General features: G+C 40.6%; 1 non-coding gene across 1 annotated transcript; it reads left to right on the top strand.

Moving 5' to 3' along the window:
- Positions 1-22,160: 22,160 nt before the first annotated feature.
- Positions 22,161-22,301, top strand: LOC128498534 (U4 spliceosomal RNA). Its single transcript, XR_008354753.1, has one exon. It is a non-coding gene; the product is annotated as a U4 spliceosomal RNA (small nuclear RNA).
- The last annotated feature ends 1,497 nt before the right edge of the window (positions 22,302-23,798 follow it).

Here is a 23,798-nt window from a genome sequence, read left to right on the forward strand (position 1 = left end):
TACTCAGTTTGTGATGTGAAACGCAATACATTGTAAGCTGGTTTGAGCCGTGCCCCCCCACCTGTTAGTAAAATTATGTTATATACTACTTTTTGTGTCCTGTCTACCCATTGTACAGCGCTACGGAATATGATGACGCTATATAAAACAATAAATAATAATAATAAGGCATTTATTAAGATAAATGTCCATCAGCTGTGAGGAGCCCCTCACTCGCTGCTGCTGCCATCACTGACATCGTCGTGGGGTTCTGAGCTCAGGCTCGTGTCGAGGACGGTGTCGCTGTAGAACGCCTCAAACTTGTTGGTGTTGGGAGCTCTGCCGATAAAGTCGCAGATACTGCTACTCGCAGGAGGCTCCTCACTCACCGGAGTGTCAGGTACGAGCTCGATGGCCCCGCACCCCACCAGTTACAGCGAAAACAGCGCCTGAAAAATCCCATAAAAGAAGAACTCTGCAGGAAAAAAGACACCAAAAAATCAGCATTTCTCATCTATCATCTAACCCGGCCTCACAGCGGGGATTTTTGGTAAAGCCTAAGATTTTAGCCTAATAACTGCTCCATTAAAATAGTTAGTTTTGTATCTTTATCTCTACAACACAACATATTGACTTTGTGTGATAATAAAACCTTGAAGCTCTATATAATATGTTCTAACCATTTAGGCTGAAAAGGTAATAATAATGAACTTACAGCTTCCATATTTATTGCAGCCGAATACTCCGAACAACGCAGAATAATTTCCGTTATCTCTCAGCAAAGCCTTGTGTGGAGATCAGGAACGATCGAAACACAAGTGAGTGAGATCAGCCGAGATCACAGAATGTATTGCGCTGCGCAGCCGATGACATCACAGAGGCCCGAGAACAGTCACCTGTGTTCAGCCTTGGTGACATGGGCATGACCTTATATGGGCACGGGAGTGGCTCTGGGTTGTGGCTGTTATGGGCGGGGTCTGCAGTGGATTGATTTTGTATCATTATATTCTAATAGAAACCCCATCTTTAAAGACCGTGTTGTTGTTACGTTTTGCTCCCTAATTTATGGTTTTAGTGTCTGTTATAATTTATTCTATAGTCTACTTGACTGCTTAAACCCATAGCAAGGGGCAAACAAAAAAGAACCAAATACCCCACCCCAAAACCCCCTGTGAAATAAAGACAATAGACACCATTATGTGGGTTAGGGCATTTGGCCACGTCTTTTTTGGAACATACAATAACCATTCCCCAAGCCAGCGGAAACAAAAAAAAACATTGATACATCCGGAAAAACAACCTGCCAGCTGCTGAGCGCTCGGCCCAACAGGCAGTTAAATAACCAAGAGTCCCGGCCCTGCGGGAGCCATGAGCCGCCCGCAGGACTCACCTCCCCAAGCCCGCTATGGGCAAAATGATCAAAGTTGCCCGAAAAACCGCGCTGGCCAGGTGACCCAGACTGCAGCTGTGACAATGGAAGAGAATGAACATAGATAGTAAAAGAACAAATAAATACAAACACAATAAAACCACAAATATAATTGCGTACAAGACCCAGGGCGGGCCGGTGGGGAACGTCTGGAAGCTTCCTGTGGGTACAGGAAAAGTGGTAAGAGTCACCTCTTCACCTACCTATAAAACCCTCATAGCTGCAACATTGTTGCAGCTCCCCACCAATGGCAAAGGGGCTTACTGCAGCCACCCTGCATGGGCCAGCAGACATGACCCCCCTTTCCTATGGGTCTAGGGGCCCCCCTTTCTATTGCAGTTTATTGCCCCCAGTATCAGGTTCAATCGGGGGACAGCTAGGAAAACGGTCAGAAAAGAGAAGAAATGGCAAACATTAAAATATGAAGAACTGAGTTGCGTGAAATTGTGATCCCTCCTCTTACACGACAGACAGAAGACGCAAACATCCAGACGGCGGTCATCTCTCCGCTGAGGCTTCCCAGTCTGTAGTTGAACTTCTGTGTAAGTCGGGGATCCTCTGGGATCCGTTTCAGTATCGGCTTCTTCGATGGACGTCTGATTCCGTTCCCCGAGTCCACTTTTATACACTAAATAGCAGCGTTGTAACCCTTTCAGTGCTGGTCAAGCGTTTCTTCATTGCTTTTAATTCCTCTATCACAAATAAACGATTCTTCAACTCGCAATTATATCATTTTTAAAATGTATGGATGATACGGCATTAACGCATGTTTTCTGTGGATGGGAATAATCTCCATTCCACCATAAAACCAATCTGCCAATTTTGCCATCCAAGTATTTGAAGTGTATGAAAAAATATCATTAATGAAACATGTGAATAAAAATGTCTTCTCAACCAGCCCTAAAGTGACCGGTCCGGGGGTAGGACCTCCCCGCGGGGTGATCGGGACCCTCACTGCGCTGCAGCTCGATGGGCCGGTTACATTATCTCTGATCTCCGCAATCGGCCCATTTACTCCATCGCGGCAGCCTTTTAAACGCTGAGTCTTTTAGACGCGGAGCTGCAGTGAAAACGGCCGCTGCGGAAAGGAATATTCACTGCCGGGTGCCGTACCTGGGAACTACCCGGGCTTCACCCGGAGATCTCCACCGACGGATTGACTGTTCTCTAATTATAAGAACCATGACGAAACATGCGCTGCTTTTATTTGAATGGTAGATTGGATGTTTGCGTCTTCTGTCTGTCATGTAAGAGGAGGAATCACAATTTTACGCAACGCAGTTCTTCATATTTTAACGTCTGCCATTTCTGCTCTTTTCTGACCGTTTTCCTAGCTGTACCCCGATTGAACCTGATACTGGGGGTAATAAACCAGAATAGGAAGCAGTCGCGTGCATTCGGTTTCGTTGTTTTTAACGAAAATTGTCTGCTTTATCCGTTCATAGAAATCAACGAAAGCAAGGAAGATCCCCGACAAAACAAACGAAAACAATCTGCAAAAGTGACAAAAAACGTTCCTATGATCTTTCAGTGTCTGCCTGCCCAGGCCGAGTGCTGTACTACTGCGGCTGCTGCTGCTGCACCTCTTTGACCGTCCTACCTTTTTTTATTAATTTCTATAATGAAAGGCGAGTCCAGAAAGGGTCAGGGATTTCCTCCTTTAAGGAACGCCCCCCCCCGAATGTTGTTCCAAATTAAAAAAGACCTCTGAATTTCATCCCAAAAAATTAAATTAACTCCCCGAAAACAAACGCGGCAAAAATGAAATGAAAATGTATTCCGCAGCGACTTTGCTCGCCGTGCGCATGTCTAATAGAAAGCCTCCTCCCAATCCTACTTTATATCTGTGAGGCTGGATACATAACACTCACTGCTGTCTCTGCACTAAAGAAAGAATTACCAGGATCATTCCATACAGATATTTATAAATTATATATTATTTTTGGGAAATCTCACTGATCTTCAAAGGGCCCTCGAAGGTTAATGAGGTATAAATTATAACAGACACTAAAACCATAAATTAGGGAGCAAAATCTAACAACAACACGGGCTTTAAAGATGGGATTTCTATTAGAATATAATGATACAAAATCAATCCGCTGCAGACCCCGCCCATAACAGCCACAACCCAGAGCCACTCCCATGCCCATATAAGGTCATGCCCATGTTACCAAGGCTGAACACAGGTGACTGTTCTCGGGCCTCTGTGATGTCATCGGCTGCCCAGCGCAATACATTCTGTGATCTCGGCTGATGTCACTCACTTGTGTTTCGATCGTTCCTGCTCTCCACACAAGGCTTTACCGAGAGATAACGGAAATTATTCTGCGTTGTTCTGAGTATTCGGCTACAATAAATATGGAATCTGTAAATTCGTATTATTATTACCTTTTCAGCATAAATGATTAGAACATATTATATAGAGCTTCAAGGTTTTATTATTACAAAAAGTCAATATGTTGTGTTGTAGAGATAAAGATACAAAACTAACTATTTTAATAGAGCAGTTATTAGGCTAAAATCTTAGGCTTTCCCAAAAATCCCTGCTGTGAGGCCGGGTTAGATTATAGATAAGAAATGCCGATTTTTTTGTGTCTTTTTTCCTGCAGAGTTCTTCTTTTATGGGATTTTTAAGGCGCTGCTTTCGCTGCAACTGGTGGGGTGCGGAGGATTCAGATGGGACTGAGGAGGCCATCGAGCTCGTACCTGACACTCCGGTGAGTGAGGAGCCTCCTGCGAGTAGCAGTATCTGCGACTTCATCGGCAGAGCTCCCAACGCCAACAAGTTTGAGGCGTTCTGCAGCGACACCGTCCTCGACACGAGCCTGAGCTCAGAACCCGACGGCGATGTCAGTGATGGCAGCAGCAGCGAGTGAGGGGCTCCTCACAGCTCATGGACATTTATCTTAATAAATGTATTATTATTATTATTTATTGTTTTATATAGTGCCATCATATTCCGTAGCGCCGTACAATGGGTAGACAGGACATAACAAGTATATAACATAATTTTACTAACAGGTGTGGGGGGGGGGGCACGGCTCAAACCAGCTTACAATGTATTGCGTTTCACATCACAAACTGAGTAACGGGGGAAGTGAAGAGTTTATGAAGTCGCTACAACTTCTCTAAACGGGAGATTGTGTGTTACTGGAATTTAAAAAAAACTATCATTAAAATAAAAGCAGCACATAAGAGTCGCCATGGCGATTATAATTAGAGAACAATATCATAAGACATATTTCCAGGGGCTGGATGGATAAAGGCTCCCAATAAATTGTATTTCTTCTTTTATATATATTTGATTTTTTCCTTATTTTTTTTTTTGTTTTTGGATAGCCTCTCCGCCATTCCTCCAATCAGAGGGGAGAGTTTGTGCGGCGGCTCTATTATTTTGGAGAAGAGCTCCGGGATGCTAGTTTATTAGAGTGGATAGCAGAGAGTGTGTGAAAGCGTAAGAGGTAGAGTGAAAAAACATTCAGAAATGTTGGTTTCCCTGGGAGTCCCTCCTTGTTTTCAGAGAAATTTTTAAAATTCCATTAAATTAAAATTTGTATAAATTCAAATGCACAAGTCCCTTAAATATGGCCCTTAGCGACCTATGTTTTTATTTAAATATATATATACCGTATTGGCCCGAATATAGGCCGCACTTCCCCCCCCACTTTAAGTCTTTAAAGTGGGGGTGCGGCCTATATTCGGGGTCTAGCGCCTGCCGGGCAGGCAGCGGGGTTAGGATACAGATCCCCCGCAGCGCTGCAGGGGACCTGCATCCTACTCTCCGATACGCTCAGACAGCCTCCCCTGCCAGCACTTCCCACGGGGGGGCACATCTTCGGGACAGAGTGGCAGCATATCTCGGAGGGGCAGACATTTTTTTCTTTAAAAAAACACCTAACTTTTAGGGTGTGGCCTATATTTGAGCCAATACGGTATATAAAAGTGTGATTTTATAGTAAATGGGCCCTTTTGAGACGCCATAATCCGCTGTCCTCTTAGTAAGGAGTAGCACCACCTGCCGAAAAGGAATGGGTACAAAGTATATTATATGCAAATAACATTAGAATATATATATTTACTGTCTCGGAATAAATTAGCTAATGCCAGTATAATTCCAACGAGAGTTTATTTGACGAGGGAAGCAGATTTCGGAAGAGACGATTCGTTAAGAAGTCTCTTTATGGAAAAGTTCAAGTCATTATTTTTCGGATGACAGTATTAACGGCTTTCATTGCTCATCTATGGCTTTTTTCCCCGGTGGCATTAACAAATGAGTGATTTGCTTTGTTGCAACGTCCCAATTTTTTGCGCGGCTCAGCAAATTCCATTTTTTTCCATTATCATTTATTGCCCCCAAAAAATATGTCACAGATAACAGGTTTATCTTTAACCCCTTAATGACAAAGCCCGTACAAGTACGGGCTCAAAATGCATTGTTTTCAATGGGTTTAGGGACCGCCCATTGTCCTTAAGGGGTTAATCACGGCTGCGATTGTTGTCAAACTTTAAAGCGGGCTGTTTTTTTTCCGTCTCCTTATATATAGTTAAAGTAATTTGTTCGGTAATCACATGCTTGATAGAGCCACTGATCATCATTTTAATATGAAAGGGATGTTTCCATGCCCCTAAGCCGAGCGATATCTCTTTGAAATGCTTCTATAGCCAGCCTTTTATACTAAACTATAGAATAATTTATGAGTTTGGAAACGTTAGAGCCATAATATAGTGTTATTCATACCGCGCTCGCGTTTTTCATCGCCTCTTACCCCGTGGAAAGGAGAACAACAACAAAAAAACGCTCTTAAAGGGAAAATCTGATGGAAAAATAAATATATTTTTTCTTTACGCGTTATAATACAAACAGCCGGAGGAGCGTCGAAACCCGGAGAGCTCACAGGTATGGTGCGGGGCTCTCAGCTTTATGGCCATGCTAATGAAGTCCTTTCCTCCATAGACGTTTATTAGTCAGAGAGTCCACTGGGGTGATTAAGACCGAGGCATTCTATGGTTCCCCACAGGCAGTATGATAAGGAGTCCGGGTGTTTGTCTAGTAGGTTGGGGCTCAGTGAGAACTCATACAAGTTCTAGGGTGAAACTTTAATGGCGCATGGAATTTGTTTTTTCGTCAGTCATCTGTCAAAGGGCGTTCTTTTATTTGGTTTATTTAGGTTTTAATGATACATTGGGAAACTAAATGGAGATCCTTAAACACGTTCTCCGAAGATACATGAGATATGTTATCTTTTCTCAGATCCTTCATTCACCCAATGAACACATTTGTGTTTCCAAATGAAAATAAACACTGAATTTGTGTTGGAAACCCGCATTCCATGTATTCTGTACAAGCCGCCATGTCATCTTCCTGATTATTCCTCCCTTTATCGTCACGTTGCTGGTTTTTGTTGATTGGTTCTGGCAGCCTTTGTAAGGTTTGGGGGAAGAAGGGAGAGAAGTGGAGAAAAAGTCCCTTTCCTGAGCTCCCAGTTAAGGGTTAAATGAGGTCAGCAACCGGGTTTTATTCACTAAACCATACATTAATAGTGAGGTAAGGGACATACGGAATGTTCTCCAAAATGAAATCTTTATCAAAACTTGTAACGGTGTAACCACACATATCAAACAGATCATCAGAATCTCGTGAGGTTTTGTTCTCCGTACCTCATTACATGTAATTGTATAGCGCCAGCAGATTCTGTAGCGCTGTTACAATAAGGGCTCATAATAGTTAAATGAGACAAATCGCTCTATCTCGCCAAAAAATACCTAAATACCTTTTAGACACATCATCTATAACCCAGACGCTTTACCCGGTTCTGAGGATTATTTATCAATGGGATATTCCAGAGCAAAATAATATTAATATAAAAAGTACTAAATAATATTAAATTAAATAATTAATAGAACTCAAAATATTTGTATCAAGACAAATGATAAAGAAGCCAAGAGTTACAATATGTAATGTATTTACTACCTCGCAGAACAAGGAAAATCAGCCAACGAATCGTATTAACAGATTGATGGAATATTACAATACAACAGATACGCTGACAGTGCAAAAATAGATGACTCAATTCTGACATACCCTTTAATACCCCGTGAAAGATATACGGTGAGTAAGCATGCCAAACTCACAGGTGGCTAACTATGAAAATGTCTCCTTAAAGTATTACCTTACTTCACTGAGTGGGTGGTAGATAAGTAGAACAGCCTCCCAGCAGAGGTGGTAGAGGTTAATACAGTGAGGGTATTAAGCATGCATGGGATAGACATACGGCTCCTGAATCTAAGACGAGACCAACGACTGATTAAGGTTTGAGTCTTTACAGCGGGAGAAGCGGGCAGACTAGATGGGGGCCGAATGGGGCCGATTTGCCAGCAGGTTCTATCTTTCTATCATGGACCTTTTATCAGGACGGATGGTTGGTATTAGAGATGGGCAAAATGTTTTGCATAATCCAGAAAATGAGTAAAAATGCAGAAAACGTCATGGCATTTATGTCATGTGACATCGTGCTGCCTGTGTAGTTACATCATAGTGAGTCATATTCAAAGTTTTTTAATGCGTGTCTGTGTTCTCACGGGAGGACTCATCAGTCTCGTACATGTTACTTTCCTCATCGGGGGAGAAGTAGAATAAAACAATAAAAATAGATATTTCACTTTTTTAACATGAATATTCACGTTAAACACTACAAAAGAAACAATGTTTCAGCTGGGACTCAGGGAAGTGCCGGAAAGCTTAAATATGACATCAAAGCTTTTTCTAGGGATCTCTGATCTCACAAAACAACTCATTTAATCAATTGTACGTTTTTGTATACTTACAAGAAAGCGACTTGTTTATGGCTCTGTTCGCCATAATTATTTTTTTCTTATCATCGAAGACAGAGAGAGACATAAACCAAAGAAACAAATTGGGGATTATGGAATTAATTAGTGTGATATGACACAAAAAAAAACAAAAAAAAAATGCATTTTTTTATGTTTGCTAGAAATTTATTCGGCTACATTTTGGAGGAATGGGGAAAAAAAACAATGATTAAAAAAATAATAATAAAAAATTATGAGAAATGGCTTTAAAAGTAAGATTCAGGCTGAGAAAAATAAATAATTAATTATTCGTGTCCCTTGAATACCGAACGATGCGGGGCGTTTTATTTCTTTTTAAATGTAATATATTTTTTTTAATAATGCAAAAAAAAAAAAATCGCATTGCAATACAACATGGAATTTTTTATGCAAAAGTACTGTTTTTTTTCCATGCGCACTAAATTACTTTTTTTAGGGAAGTGGTTTTGCGAAATTATGGCGGCGATTAGTCTTTTGTAAGGAAAAGCGTTGCGTAATAATATTTATTCGGCGTCTAAGTGCTCAGTATTTATTAATGCTTTTTAGATTTTTTATGGGGTTGCTTGTTCATTTGTGTGCGAGTTACACGTTATTTAGAGGATACGCTGATTTGTTCCGTTGCAAACATCTTTTTTCTCTCCTCAATAAAATAAAATAAATTGATGCAGAAAAAAACACACAAGTTCGCTTGGCAGACGGAAGAAACAGCCCGGCTGTTATCATTGTGTAGTCCCTATAAGGACAGCAGGTTGTGTATGGGTAGAAATTTAGTACTTTTCCCCTGGGGCAAAACAAAGCTAAGTGCCCCTACTCTTGTCCCCCCAAGGGCTGGCACTTTCTAGCCCAGGTGGGCAAGTAAACCTGAGCAGCTCTACTCAGCCCATGCTATTCCACTTTACTAACAGAGCCAGCCTTAAGTGTTCTGGCGCCCTGTGCGGACTACTCCTCTGGCGCCCCCCCATCCCAAAAAAAGAAAGGAAAAAAATCTCCCCCCCTCTGCCCCTTCTCACTGCCTTTCCCCCTCTGCCCCTTCTCACTGCCTCCCCCCTGCCTCTTCTCACTGCCCCCCCTACCCCTTCTCACTGCCTCCTCCCCCTGCCCCATCTTACTGCCTCCCCCTGCCCCATCTTACTGCCTCCCCCATGCCCCTTCTCACTGCCTTCCCCCCTGCCCCTTATCACTGCCTCCCCCCCTGCCTCTTATCACTGCCCCCCCGCCCCTTATCACTGCCCCCCCGCCCCTTATCACTATCTACCCCCTCTCCCTATCCTTATTTAGCTTGTTGCCGGAGTCCTGCGGTGGGAGCGGGAGGCGTCCGTCTTCCCGCTCTGCTGCGGTGCGCGCTTCACAGCTGAGCGCCAGAATAATTCCGGCGCTCAGCACGAAACGCCGGCACCGCGACGGAGTCACGGAGAGTGAGGGGCGCCGAGTGGTTGCTGAAAACTGCCTGCCTGCCCGGGACTTAAATGAAAACACCGTTTTTTGTTTTTTTTTTACTTTATTTAACATCCTCCATGTTAAATAAAGTAAAAAAAAAACTTTATTTAACATGGAGGATGTTAAATAAAGTTACAAAAAAAACAAACGATGTTTTAATTTAAGTCCCGGACAGCACCCCTGTTGCCATGGCGCCCTGTGCGGCTGCACAGGTCGGGCACCCCTAAGGCTGGCCCTGTTTACTAACACACACACTCTCTCAAACATGCACACATACACACATACACTCACACTAACACACTCATCTTGCCTGACTGGTCCCACCGGCCAGGGATCAACACTTTTTTTGAGAATTTGGACCGGCCTGGGGGGCAATTACCTCCCCCTGCCCCAGGCCAGGCGGCCCCATCCTCTGCAGATGCCTTTTAAAGGTTTGTTGGGTGGAATGGGATAACCTGGTGGGGTTGGCTGGTGAAGTTGAGATGAAACTGTAACTCTCCTGCAAACTCACGCATCAGTAAATAATTGCCATTAAAAAATATGGGTACCCCAGTAGGTGGGGGGGGGCGAGATAGTAGGGAGAAGGAGGGGGAGGGGTACCTTCCACCATGCAGTCTATTGACTAAAAAGTAAATTGTAAAAGAAGTGGGGCGATGAAGAACATTCCCTCTCTCTGACTTAAATCTAATTTATGAAGGGCCGGGGTCGGCCCTTGATAATGGATAGGGAACTCAGCAAGAGGTTTTAACTATTTCAGTGCCACACCTTGAATGTAACACCCGTATATATATATATATATAAATTATACTAATCTTGCAGCGAGTTTTAGATAATTATTTATTTTTTATTACTTTCGCTATTTGTTTTGTAATTTTTGTTTTGGAACTGGCTCCCCGCTCTCATATCATTGGATCAGATCCACAATTTGCCTTAAGCCTCCTATTTAATAATAGCTTAACTTGTCCTGAATAACATATATATATATATATATCACCCTAGGTAAAGCATAAACTGTTTATATGGTTGTGACCTGAGTAGAACTATAAAAACGACAAAATCTGGCCTGGCACTTAACAGGTTAACTCATTATTAACTCAAGAATACCTTAAAAAAATACTAATGCTCATGGCAATTTATATAATTCATATAATAAATTAAGTGATAAAAATAATATCTAAACGCCGCATTCAAATAATTCCACAAATCGTCAAAACGATGTTTTTTTCTCTTACAAAAGTAAATTGCGCATTTTTATGAACGGCTCATTTCCATGGAAGCTCAATAAGAAAAAGAGAGAGAGGGAGAGAGAAAAAAAAATCTCCTAACCCGGTGACATTTGGCATGATTACAGCTGTGAAACGCGGAGAATGGGACTGCGCGCCTTCCGATTGGTGTGAATGGCGCCGCATCGAGTTGTAGAAATGAGGCAGTTTGCAGCCATTCATAAAAAAAAGAGAGAGAGATGAGGACTTTAATGACATAATTACAAAATGATAGGAAGAACGCCAATCAGTTTTACATACATTTTTCCGTAATACAGATGCATCCCTGGAACCTCACGCGACTCCCGATATACTTTATGGCTGTCGGGTACGGCAGATTTTATTTTTATAATTGTTCCGCGTTATATCCCCGCCCTGCCGCGCTGATTAATTATGAATTAATTATCTAGTGCGTTTTATTCATTACAGGCCAGGGTAGTGGAAGCAGGAAAGGTAAGGAACTCGTGGTCCATAAGCAGCCGGTAGAATACTGACTTTAAAAAAAATGAGTTGTCCATACCTCCCACGTGTCCCTGTTTAGTTTGGCCAGTCCCTCTTCCGGTCCCAAATCCCTCGGCCGTTTTTTCCCTATGCCACGTTTCCTCCCCTGATGCCCCTCTTTTCTAGGACCCCAGAATGTTTGAGGGTATCGCAGGCCCCGATAATAATAATAATTCCCTAGTGTCCTGGTTTTTGCAGGACAGTCCTGATTTTTTTGTCAATGGGGATCATGCCTTGTTGGGAAGCCCCTCTGATCTCCCATGAAAAAACCCATGGAGCGGCACAGACGTCCACTGACGCTCCTACATACAACCACCTGCCCCGGACCTCGGGCTGAAAACACAAGGTGGATTCAAACTTCTTGTCTCCTTCCTTGCCAGCTTTTTGTAGACAATAGCGCAGCTGCTTTTCCTGATGTGCCCGTCATGCTTCTTCTCGTATGCCGCTAAGTCTAATGACAACGTCCATTTGCTGTGTTATTAAACTTGCTCTGTTCTGCCAGATTTCTACGAACCCCGATGATCAATGGCTTTCTTTGATCAAATCTAAATTCTTAGGACTTTCTCTCATTAACAACTAAAAAAAAAAAATACAGATCTCTGTTTAGCCCAAAATAACCGTGCCTAGAACTTAAATGTGGCGTCTATTAACCAGAAGACCGTTTGATTCCAGAGAGAGAACAACCTTCTGAAAACCTTCTATTTTTATTCCAGCTGTTACATTGTGATCATAGCGGAACAGATGGTGCCAAAAAAACATTGAATTGAGAAAAAAAAAACAGTTCTTTCCAGATAGTTTACGTAACCGGAATCAGCTTGCTTGTCGGTATTATCGGTGTCGGTGGAAAAAAAAGAAATGCCTTTCGAGTGCAAAAAAAAAAATAAAAAAAATAAAAATAAAAAAAAGGATACAGAAACTTTACTTAATAAAGTTGAAATAGATAGTTTTTTTTTTAAAACATTAAGCAAAACTTTAAGATAAAGCTCAAGTTTCGGCTTAGTGTTAAATAGTTATAAAAAAAATTTATACATTTAAAGTACTTAATAAAAACCAAAATAAAACAGATCATGCAGAACATGCTGGCGGATTGGCCCCATTCGGCCCCCGTCTAGTCGCCCGTTTCTCCTGCTGTAAAGACTCAAACCTTAAATTGGTCTCGTCTTAGATTCAGGAGCCGTATGTCTATCCCACGCATGTTTAATATCCTCACTATATTACCCTCTACCACTTCTGCTGGGAGGCTGTTCCACTTACCTACCAGTACATCCTCTAATTTGATGTTCTAGGTAAGAACAATTTCGAAAACAGTAATGACATTTGTAAGGTAATAATGGGAAATACATGGAAAAGTCACAATATTTTAATTTCATTTTATTTTTAATTTATATTTATTTATATAGAATTGTGTTGATTGGATAGTAACATATATAACAGCTACAAACGCAGGCGTCAGATATGCAGCCTGGCTACAGGTCCGTGGAAAGGACAAACGTGCGGGGAAATTGGGGAACTACATAGGGGGAGCTCAGAGAGGGGTGAGGCCGGGGTAATTAGAGATTGGGAGTAAGCAGGCATGGACAGGCATCACTTAGTGCTCTAGGTGCTAGTGACTGCAACAACTAACTCCTGTTGCCTGAGCATGATCAGAGTTAACAACGGCAATTATAGAACCTTTGTAGCAGTCAAAATGTGTGAGTTTCATTATTATTATTGGACTCTCCTCATTCTCAGTCATCTAGATAACTAGATACATAAATTACACAGGTGACAACAGTGAAGGTAAGTTGGATGCCTGATCACGACAAAATGTAACAGTGCTCGCCTGGAGCGCAGCTACTTTGTATCAGTGAGTGAGGAGCCAGCAATCTCTATTTCTCCCAACAGAGAAGAGGCAAAAACTGTCTCTGTATGGTGCCGGTCAATATATCCAACCAGCATGGCATTAAGTAATAAAAGTGACCGCTTGGCAACCCTACCACTCTCTTGGGTGAATAATCACTTTAAAAAAAGGAAAGGTAATGTGATTGCCCTACTGAGCAGCCAAAGGCTTTCTAATGTAATAACACTGTGATATATAAACTTATATATTATGGAGGGGTCTTTGTAACTCTGTTGCCGCAGAGTTCCCACCTGATCTGGATCTGCTCTTGTGCATTTAGTTACAAAACTACAAATAATTTAAATAGTGATCAAGCGCTAAAGTATACTGATATATATAGCTCCAAAAAATATAAATACTACTAAAAAGAATGAGTGGATGCTGCGAGCACTAAAGGTATACCCCCTATACCCAAAAAATAAATAAATGTATAAAGTGTCGCGCAAAAAAACACAATTTTAAAATATATGTATATGTTAGTTGAATAATTTTACCAAATGAATTTATTTATAAATAAAAAAATAAAAAAATAAAAGTGAAAATATAAAATTCACCAGAATTGTGACACACTACTGAAGAAGCCTGCTGATAGGGCGAAACGCGTTTAGGTGTTTGACGTTATACCCGGAAGCTGTTTCTTGCCGGTTGGAGCTACAAAGAGGACTCCGATACTTTGATATTTTAATTCAAGAGCACATTGCACTTTATTGCTGCAAATAAATCTTTTTGCAATACATATCCTGTCTCCCCATCTGCATTTCGCTGTTTGTATGGATCAGAAAATGAGAGGAGATACAACTTGGGAGAGAAATCCCACAAGGCTTGTCTAGTTTGAGCAAGCTGTTTTGCTCAACCTTACGTGAGTGCAATATTATCCTGGGGGGAAGTCTTTCACTGATATAATATAGAAAGCACTATGATTATTACTTGTTTTTGATTTTCATATGTCAACAAGCCTCCATTTGAAAACGGTTGGATGCCAATTCTACTTAATTGAGGATATAAGTATTGTTTTCAATTATATTTCTGGTGGATTATACACTGTGTGTGTCACAATTCTGGTGAATTTTATATTTTCACTTTTATTTTTTTATTTTTTTATTTTTTATTTATATATAAATTCATTTGGTAAAATTATTCAACTAACATATACATATATTTTTAAATTGTGTTTTTTTGCGCGACACTTTATACATTTATTTATTTAGTTACAAAAGGAAAATTTTTGAGACAAAGTTCCGATGATCCATTCTCCATGCTTCCTCATTTTAAGAACTCCCGGGCCAATCAGCTTCTGCAAAAGGAGTAAACCAACGGGTATGAATCAATAATTCCAGAGACAATAATTAAGATGGTTCTTTTTACTAGCATGAGGTGGATTTCAAGTCGCTACTTAAATCTTTTAACAGGTTTATTACCTTTACTTTAAACTATAGGATTTGGCAAAGTTGATGCTTGTCTGAAAACTCAGGAATCTCTACTTAAGCAAAGAGGAGATTACTAACTGCAAGCGATAGACAGAGCACTAATGAAGAGACCTTGATCCTTCTACAGAAGAAAACTGAGAACCCTAACTCAGGCCCAAGTGCTGGCAGGAACACCGATTTCTGTCCAGAATCTGGATGGATCGCAAACTCAGATCCAGGAGTTGGATCAAACCTTGAATCAGGTCCATAAGTAGGATGAGGCCCTTGCTCAAGACCAAGAGATGATTGGAATCTTGACTGAAGCCCAATGGCTTGATGGAATCCTGGCGCGTATGTAGTGAGCTGGTGGGATCATAGCTTAGGCCCAACATGGGACTTTGACTGAGACAAGTAGTGAGCTAGAACCCTGTGTGAGACCTAGAAGCGGACTTGGACCATGTCCCAGGGTTACACATTGCTCTGACAGCTAGATATGCCTATAACCTGGTACGCCATTGGCTGGACCTTGCCTCTTGATAATTTATCTCGAGTATAGATGAGCCGATCTGTCTGTCCTTTTAAAATACGCACCCAAGCTGGAATACCTCCACCGTGAAATGATATAAAGAGCAAAAGTTTCTTTGGAGGCCCCGAAAGTACTCCTGCATCGTTAATATTCAACTAATGTATTTTTATCATACTTTTAGCATATATTGGAACTTTTGATTTAGTAGCATCTTAAAATAATCAGTTCTTTCTTTTCTTCGCGGCTTTGTTAGATAATGGTTTTATTAGAGGCTGTCATTCAGAATTTATGTGTCCCCCTCTCGGAATGCAATGGCTCTCGGTGCCGCGTCCTAGCCTCAGAGCTGAACGCGCTCGAATTGCCAATTGTTTACAAATCGTTCCAGTTGGCGAGAGCGCTGGCTCTATTTGATAACTAAGATGCAAGAGATTTGCAGATAATGACTAATTCCTGCTCCGAGCCACTGAGGACATCTTGACAGGATCATTTATAACTTCCACGTTCTATGCACTAAGTAAAACGTTGTCATCCCTGAAAGGCAGGGGCAGAACACCAACAACCAATTCTCCTAAATTGCAGAAATATACCACAAAATAGGAGAACGCGCATAACAAATACAATTTAGGAAGCCATTCAAATATTACGTTTGATACAATTTTCATTGGCTTTTAAGTATCCGGTTATAACGACGATCTGTTTTCCCCAAAGCAGTTATGTTACTGATAGTTTTTAATGGATGGATATACTTTGTGTTAGAGGAAGAGGTAGTTTTCCAGTGGTCAAGTGGTTTTAATCTCCTATAACGCTTATTTTTTTTGGACAAAAGCCTTGATTTGTAGACCCAAATCGATACTTTGTGAAGAGTTGGCCTTTAAAAACAATGGTGTAGGTTGTAGATTCTCAGCTTTTGTATAAAAACCCCATTCTGAGCACAATGGATAGGTTCTTGGAGTGAGATTTTTGGATTAATGGCACAGCCACCCCACATTTCTATAGCTGGGATGAGACAGTATGGGAAATCTAGCCATAGGTGGTTTGAATTCTTTCTCCCCTTTGGCAGTTCAAGTATTCAGTGGATGAGCTTGACCTGTCCTTGACTGCCCATCTTGGCCCCAGTTTGGCACATACCATAACCTTGAGCAGCCACATCTCCTCCCGTGTGGCTTGTAGGGTTTCACTCCCTTCTTCGATCTTCTGCAGAAAGAAAGATGCTTGTAAAAGTTCTCATATGCTTCATGACATCACACACATTTGTGTGATGTAAGTATCACCAGGTGCATGATATCAACACCCTCCGAATGTCTTACTTTTCTGCTACTACATCTCGAGATGCTCTGCAAGCATTCTAAAGAAACATTGTCTTTCTACCCATACGATACACGACTAGAAGATTTCTGATCTTGGGGTATTATTAGCTCTGCTAAATTATATCCCGGACCAGAGTTTAACCTGTGATAAGCCTGGGTCCAGCCTGAAAGAGACTGATGATTCACAGGCTCTTTTCATATGGGTCGGTTAGCTGAGGTTTTGTGGGTAGTGGACCACAGTTCGGACGAAATTCGGAGAGATTTTTTGATTCGGAAAGTAAATTAAGTGTCACTAACTCTTATTCATTCTCCCACACTCCTTCACTCGTCTTTACCCTCTCTCACACTCTTCCACAGTCATACTCATACTCTCACTCAATGTTTTCTACCTTTTCTGATAATCGCTTCCGTCTCGCCTCTTCTCTGTCTGCAGCTCCTCTTCTTGTTCTTCTATTTCTTCTCCCATCTCCACTCTGGCCTCTTCTTTGCATTTCTACAATCTTTGGGAAGCCTCGGCTCCGCCGTCTTGCAAGCTACTACACCAGGTCAGAATAATGTAGACGTATCTGCGGAGAAAAAGAAGCATATAAGTGATTCTCTTTCTCCATGGATCCCTCTGTGGAAGTAGAGTGAAGGATAAGGTAGCGAGACATTGACAAAAAGAGTGAGTGAGTGTGTGTGTGAGAGTGAGTGAGAGAGTAAATAAAGGTGGAAGAAAACCCAACAAAATTAAATTAAAAACTCAGTGCTCTTTGTTTTATTGTTGTCTGTGTCGTTGGAGCCCATCCTTTTCACACATTTCTATGAATTGACAAATTAAAAAAAAAATGTTAAAAAATAAAATGTGTGCAAATTTTACTGCACGAGTCTAGTAATACTAATTATCATACATTTGATTTAAAGATTAGATATCATGAATTATGTACATTATGATATTTAAATAAGCAAACATGACAATCCATGACAGAAAAGAAGAATGAGATGAAGAAATTGCAGACTGCCTTAAATTGCTATTCAATAAGTGCAATGATTTAAAAAAAAATGCTAGCTATGAACTGTAATTTGTATAATATATGGCTAAAAAACTTTGTTTTTAAAATAAATCAGTATTTTTTTATATTAAGAAAACACAGTTTAGATTTTTGGGCAAAATGTACATTTTTGATTGTCAACATTAGGTTTTTCCACTACGGTAATGAGGCCTCAAGTCTTTGCTGTCTGTGATTAATGACGTAGAGTGCTGGGGTATGACATCATAGCCTGGCACTCCACAGTAAGGACAGCAGCCATGGACAGAGCAGCTGGGTCAGGCCTAGGTGAATAAGTTCTTCTGGTCCCTTTTGAGAACATTGTATCATTTGGAAAAGTATTTTGTAACATTGTATCATTTACCAAATAATTAAAAAAAAACTATTAACCTAACGAAAAAAAAAACTATTAACCTAACGAAAATAATATCCAGCACAGTTATTGGCTGCTATTATCAGTGTGAATAAAAGCTGATTAAAGGGATTTAACAATTTCCTAGGCAATTTGCTAAAATTCCAGCATTGCGCTTGTAAAGTGTTCATGTTATGACTCAAAATCAAATGAATCTGAATTATAAAAGTAAAAGCGGAGGTATCGCTAATCTGATTTTAATTATAAGACCGGCCTCTCTTTGGGCCGTAAAACTTACTTGAATTAAAGGACCGGCAGAGCCTCGGTTCTGCGCTTGTCTCGTTTGTAAACTAGAAACATGAAATTGTAACTTTCAAATTTCTCACAAAACACATTCCGGAATCTCAAGAGGTGCGAAATCCGTACGAGTTTATTTTCATTCACTGGATGGACGTAGGAATATAGGACGGAGAATATAGGGTAACATTTTTAGACAGTTTTTTGTATTTTTGTTCTTTTTGAAACCTCTTCCTGAACCCATTATAAATATCAGATCATTTTTGCTGATTTACCGAATAGATAATGCAATATTTTTTTTTTTCCGGCCGAAAACTCAAGATTTTGCCTCCTTCCATGGTAACTCTTCATGACCAAAAATGGCTGAAACTGACTTTCCTGAGAAAGTTCCTAAATTTGGGAGCTTTTCCTGGGAAATGGTCAGTTGCAGGTGTTGGGGTGCAGGGCCGGTTGGGGATCTCACAGATCTCCCTCTAACCGACCTTAAATGAAGAGAGCGTGAGCTCTGTTTCATTAGACCTCTTGTTCAGCACTCCCTAACACTGTGTGCTGCCGACCGTCGCTGTGCCAAGGGATATGATGGTAGAAGCTGTTAGGGTTGTTTGGGGGGGTAGGAGAGGGGCTGCTGGATACTGTGTGCAATGGAGGGCAAACAATTTACAGAGAAGATAGAGAGAGCAACAAAATAAAGGGAGCGAGGAAAAAATGAAAGAGAGAGAGAGAGGAAAAAAGTTTTTTAAAAAATCAGCCAGAAGGAACAGATGGAGAAAGAAATAAGAGAGATAGAAGAAAGTGGGGAAAAGGAAGGAAGAAAGAGAAGAAGAAGAAAATGGAGAGAGAAGAAGAAGAAAATGGAGAGAGAACATGAATTCAATGAATATAATTTGAGATGGTTTGGAGCAGCAGGATATCTTCACCCGACAATGAGTTCTACTCATCAACATAACTAGTCTTCTATTAGGCATAGTTTAATTTAGATTATGGCCTCTTGTTCTAACATTTTTCCTCCTTTGAAATAAACTTCACTCCTGTCCTTTATGTCTTTAATCTATCCCATCCCCTCTCTCTCTGCTCCCCCCCACCAGCAAGACATATTGAGATCCTGTACTATTCCCATTTTGGTCGCCCTCCAATGAGTCAAGATCCGTAAAGGCGAGGGTCTGACCAGAGATCTGGAAAATGGCATAAAATTGCCCAATGTGTCAATAATTATAGTGGAGAAAAAAAGGAAACATTCCACAAAATAAGCAAATCCAAAATCCAAATCCCCCAAAAATAATTGTATTTTTTTAAGCTGTTAAACAATTTCTTATTTAATAAAATATATAAAAAAAATCTATTTTATTTTATATACTGTTGAAGAGCTCATACATGTTTGTCATTTACGCAATGCAAAATGCCTCATGGCTTTTAACATGAAGAATAATTAGAGCCCTGCTACTGATAACATTTAGAGGTCATTAGGGTCAACCTTTCATGAAAAATAAAGTGGAAAATAAGAGAAAACCATTAATTATTGCCTATGGGCATTTCTTATCAAGCACTTTAATAGTTTTACCTTTTTATACATAAAACTCTTAAAGTGATCAAATAACGAAAATCGACCATTAAAGAAGACTAGAAATGAAAGCAGCAAACCGGCATCATTATAGCTGACAGTAATCTTCACAAAATTACACACTTCAACAGAAACGCACAAAAATTTTATAATAACAAAAAATCTACAATAGCATAAATCCACTAAAAGCCTCAAAGGTCGGGTCAAAGTTTTTTTTTTTTCATCTTAAAATCTGCACAGTCTTGTTAGCTCGGCCTGATGGGATGTTGTGTAATCTGAAATATTAATAGGAAAACAAGAAAAAGAATCACGGAGGTAAAATGTTTGATATTTTCCAGAGAGTAAAAGTTTATAAATATTTATTATTGTTGTGCGGGAAGATATATGGGGGTTTATTCACTAAACTGAAATTGTCAAAGGGTTAAGTTGGCCCTGTGGAATCCATGATTCCAAAAATAGATTATACCACCGTATCTGGAAACTTGCAGCTTCTCCCATTCATTGGTGCCTTAATTTTTATTATTATATTCAATTTTTTTTTTATTTTTTTATTTTTTGCTGTTTTGTAATACCGACGGGCACCGCAATCAACTACTGATTAATTAGTTAGTGTAGAAATCCCATTTCCTATATATTCATTGTAACTATTAGACTTACAATTTTGGTAAATTCGGCTATTTGTACGAAACCTTGAAAATGAGGCCCGCCCCCCCCCCCCATGAATTGGATGAAAATTAAGCAAAAAGCTCAGAATGTTCGTCCGAAATTTCTGAGCCCACATTCACTCACACCCTCATTCTTGTTCACTCTCTCTCTCATGCTCCCTAAATGTTTCCCCACCATCTCCGCTGACAAATTCCACTTCTGCCGACTACTTGTGCTTCCACATCTTCTGTCTTCTATCTTCTTCTTTCTCTTCTCTCTTCATATTCTATCTTCAATCTGCAATCTTCTTTGTTTACCCGCATTTCCATGGACATAACCTAGCGGGAACTTCTGCTAAAATGGAAGTGCTTGCGGCGACGTGCTCTTGTCGATTCTCCAATCAGGGGAGCGGATGTCACCTAAGGCCTTGTCATGTTGACCTCACTTGAATTTGGGGCAATATGGCAGTACTTTCTGTGATATGCTCTCTGTCATTCTCCAATCGGGTGAGAGGAGGTCAACAAAAGCATCACGATTTTGCCCTCACTTTGGGGCATTATGGTGGTGCTTGCAGTGACGTCCTCTCCCCCAATTGGGGTTACACGGAGAGGACTTTACTGCATGAGCTCAAGCTGGGTTATGTCCATGGAGATGCAGGCGAAGAAAGAAGATAAATGTTGCCAAGACTTCTGCTACGTGCTTATCGAAATTCTCCATGTCCCAGATTAGAACCATCCAGATTTTAATTTTGTTTTGAGAGCCAAGCCTAGGATGGCAAGAGAAGGTAACAACTCACAGATTAGAAGGACACTTCCAAGTCGTCTCAACACATTTCAGGCTGTTCTGCTTAACTACGGCAATAAAATAGTTTAACTTATATAGAATTTTATATCGTTTACTTTCAGCTTCTTCCAAGATCTTTTTCAAACACTTTGCTTCTTGGCAGCAAAAGCAGCCAGGTGTAAGTCTAAACACTTGGAGAGGATTTGAAGAGCTTTGTGTCACCACATGTCCCTGTTTTTGGCAAAATAAAGAATACCACTTGTCTGTTTTCATAGCAAGTTCTTTTAGCTGTGAATAAAACTGCAGAAGATTTTTTTTTAAAGCCAGTGTATTCAAATGGATAGATCAGTATTTTCAAGAGGAAATAAAAAAAAACATAACTTATGTTATATCAGAATACATATTTTACAAATTTAAACCTCACTTGAAAACTTGAAACTCCCCTGCATGCAGCCCGTCATCTACCGGAATCTATGTTCACCTTGTAAGACACTCTTGTGGACCCTCCTGTTGCAGCACATCAAGTTGTCCTAGTCCAAACCCGTCTTTCATATCTCCGTGTTATATCCTAACCCAAGAGTGTGACTCTTATCGTCTTAACAGGCATATGGGGTCAGCTCTAGTAATCTCATCAAACAGATCTTGATTCTTCAAACCCTTGACAGTAGGGAAAGCCTTTGAGCCCCATGAGGTAAACAAGTGCATTTTGTCTCGGAACGTGAAGGTGGGCCCTCGTTTGCATTTTGCCTGAAAGATCTGAGCTTCCAGGCCTTTTCCGGAGAAACCATTGGTCACTCGCCAGTGAAATTTGCATGACCGCTCCCACAATGCTCTGCCCTGGCCTAATGACTGCCCATACCTAGCCAAAACGTTAACGAGATCTTGGTGGACGTCCTTTATATACCAAAGCTGCCAGCTCTTCTGCTTTGCATGGTGGCAGTATCATACCCCATGATGATCAAAGTGAGGTGTAATTATGCTAATTGAAAACTATTCCTAATATCGCATGGTGATGATTTAAAAAATAGTTAGTGCTGGCACTTTTTGACAGCTTCTTGTGAGGTTTTGTTCACCTGGTTTGTGTTTCTGTGTTTTGAGGGCTTTCACTTCTAAATTGCTTTATCTCTGGGAAGATCATCTGGAAACAATATGTTTGGAAGCCCAAATGAGAATTATATGGCGTTTGTTCTTTGGCAAATCATGTTGTCCATCGGCCTCCACGTTAATCGCCAGTCTGACCCTGACCCAAAACCTACATGTGGCTACCCCTGCTCCTCATGAAGCCACTCTCCCAGAAGAAGGAGAGCCTGCAATATGGAACATTGATTGGTCGCTATTGTAATACGACATTTTCTTTAACAAAAAAATCTTAATTATTCCTTAATTTCTCTTAATAAATAACTCCCCTCTCTCGCTTAGTTTTTTGTTAGTTTCTATTAAAATTCTTCATTGTCTTTCCAAATCAAACTCCTATAAATAATCCCTTAACAAGCACGCTGACAGATGATAGAATTCAGAAGTTAAGTTTAAAATGCCTCTTAATTAATTCGCCGTGCATTAAAACATTAAGAAAAAAAAATACCTTGACACCGGCACCGTATCTTCTCCCCAAAACAATTAGCTACAGATAATTTATGTTTACAATTCCTCGATTTTTATGTTTCAATTCTCTTATCAATTTCCTAGCTTTGTTTATGTACAAGTCAGTCATTTTCAGAGTAATCCCTGCGTGGCCCATATCCTATAGCATTAGCAAACTCATCAATCAGCCCCTGTTTATGTATTTAAATAAACACAATATGTTAATACTATGGCACGCTGGAGCTTTCATGTTAAATATGAAAGTCAAATCAGTTGACGGAATTAAAAGAAGCGTTTAGCACGAAAGTTATTTGTAAAATCGTAGTTGGGACTCAAATTTATGTTATTTAAAGGAGCTAGGCCCAAACAGCCAAAAAAAAGGTGATCCGGAATCAGGTGTGTGGGACAGAGGCTGCTATCGTCGGACTGCCCAGGGCCATATGGACCAATAATTCAGCGCTGCGGAATCTTCCGGCGCTTTATAAAAAAATGTAATTAAGTCTATATTCCCAGTTTACCAATTCAGAAAAATGTAGGCACACCCTCGCACGTATACCACTAAACCGTCCCATTTTTGATGGACAGGTATGTGCCCCCCTTCATCATGGGCCAGTTGGGAAGACCCCCTGATCTCCATGCATCATCCCAGGGATCAGTAGACTTGACAATCTCATCACAGCTCCCATGCGGCCACCTTGCAATGTTCTACAGCGCCGCTCTTAAGGTAGGTCTTCTGATAAGGTCCCCATCCTATCTCCAACCCTGACCTCCTGCCACTGTTCCTACTAGAATTGTGCATTCCTATTTGGGCGAACATGAAAACAAACACAAAGGGTCCGTTTTCGTTGTTCAGCTCGAATACCGAAGAAACGAACATGGCGGCAGCAAAGAGTACATGAAGACGAAGACACACAACACGAAGAATCTTCATGTTCGTCTTCATTAATCTACCAATCTCCCGGGACTCTTCTAGCCTACC

Source organism: Spea bombifrons, chromosome 5 (genome assembly GCF_027358695.1).
Source record: "Spea bombifrons isolate aSpeBom1 chromosome 5, aSpeBom1.2.pri, whole genome shotgun sequence".
In the NCBI taxonomy this organism is placed as follows: Eukaryota; Metazoa; Chordata; class Amphibia; order Anura; family Pelobatidae; genus Spea; species Spea bombifrons.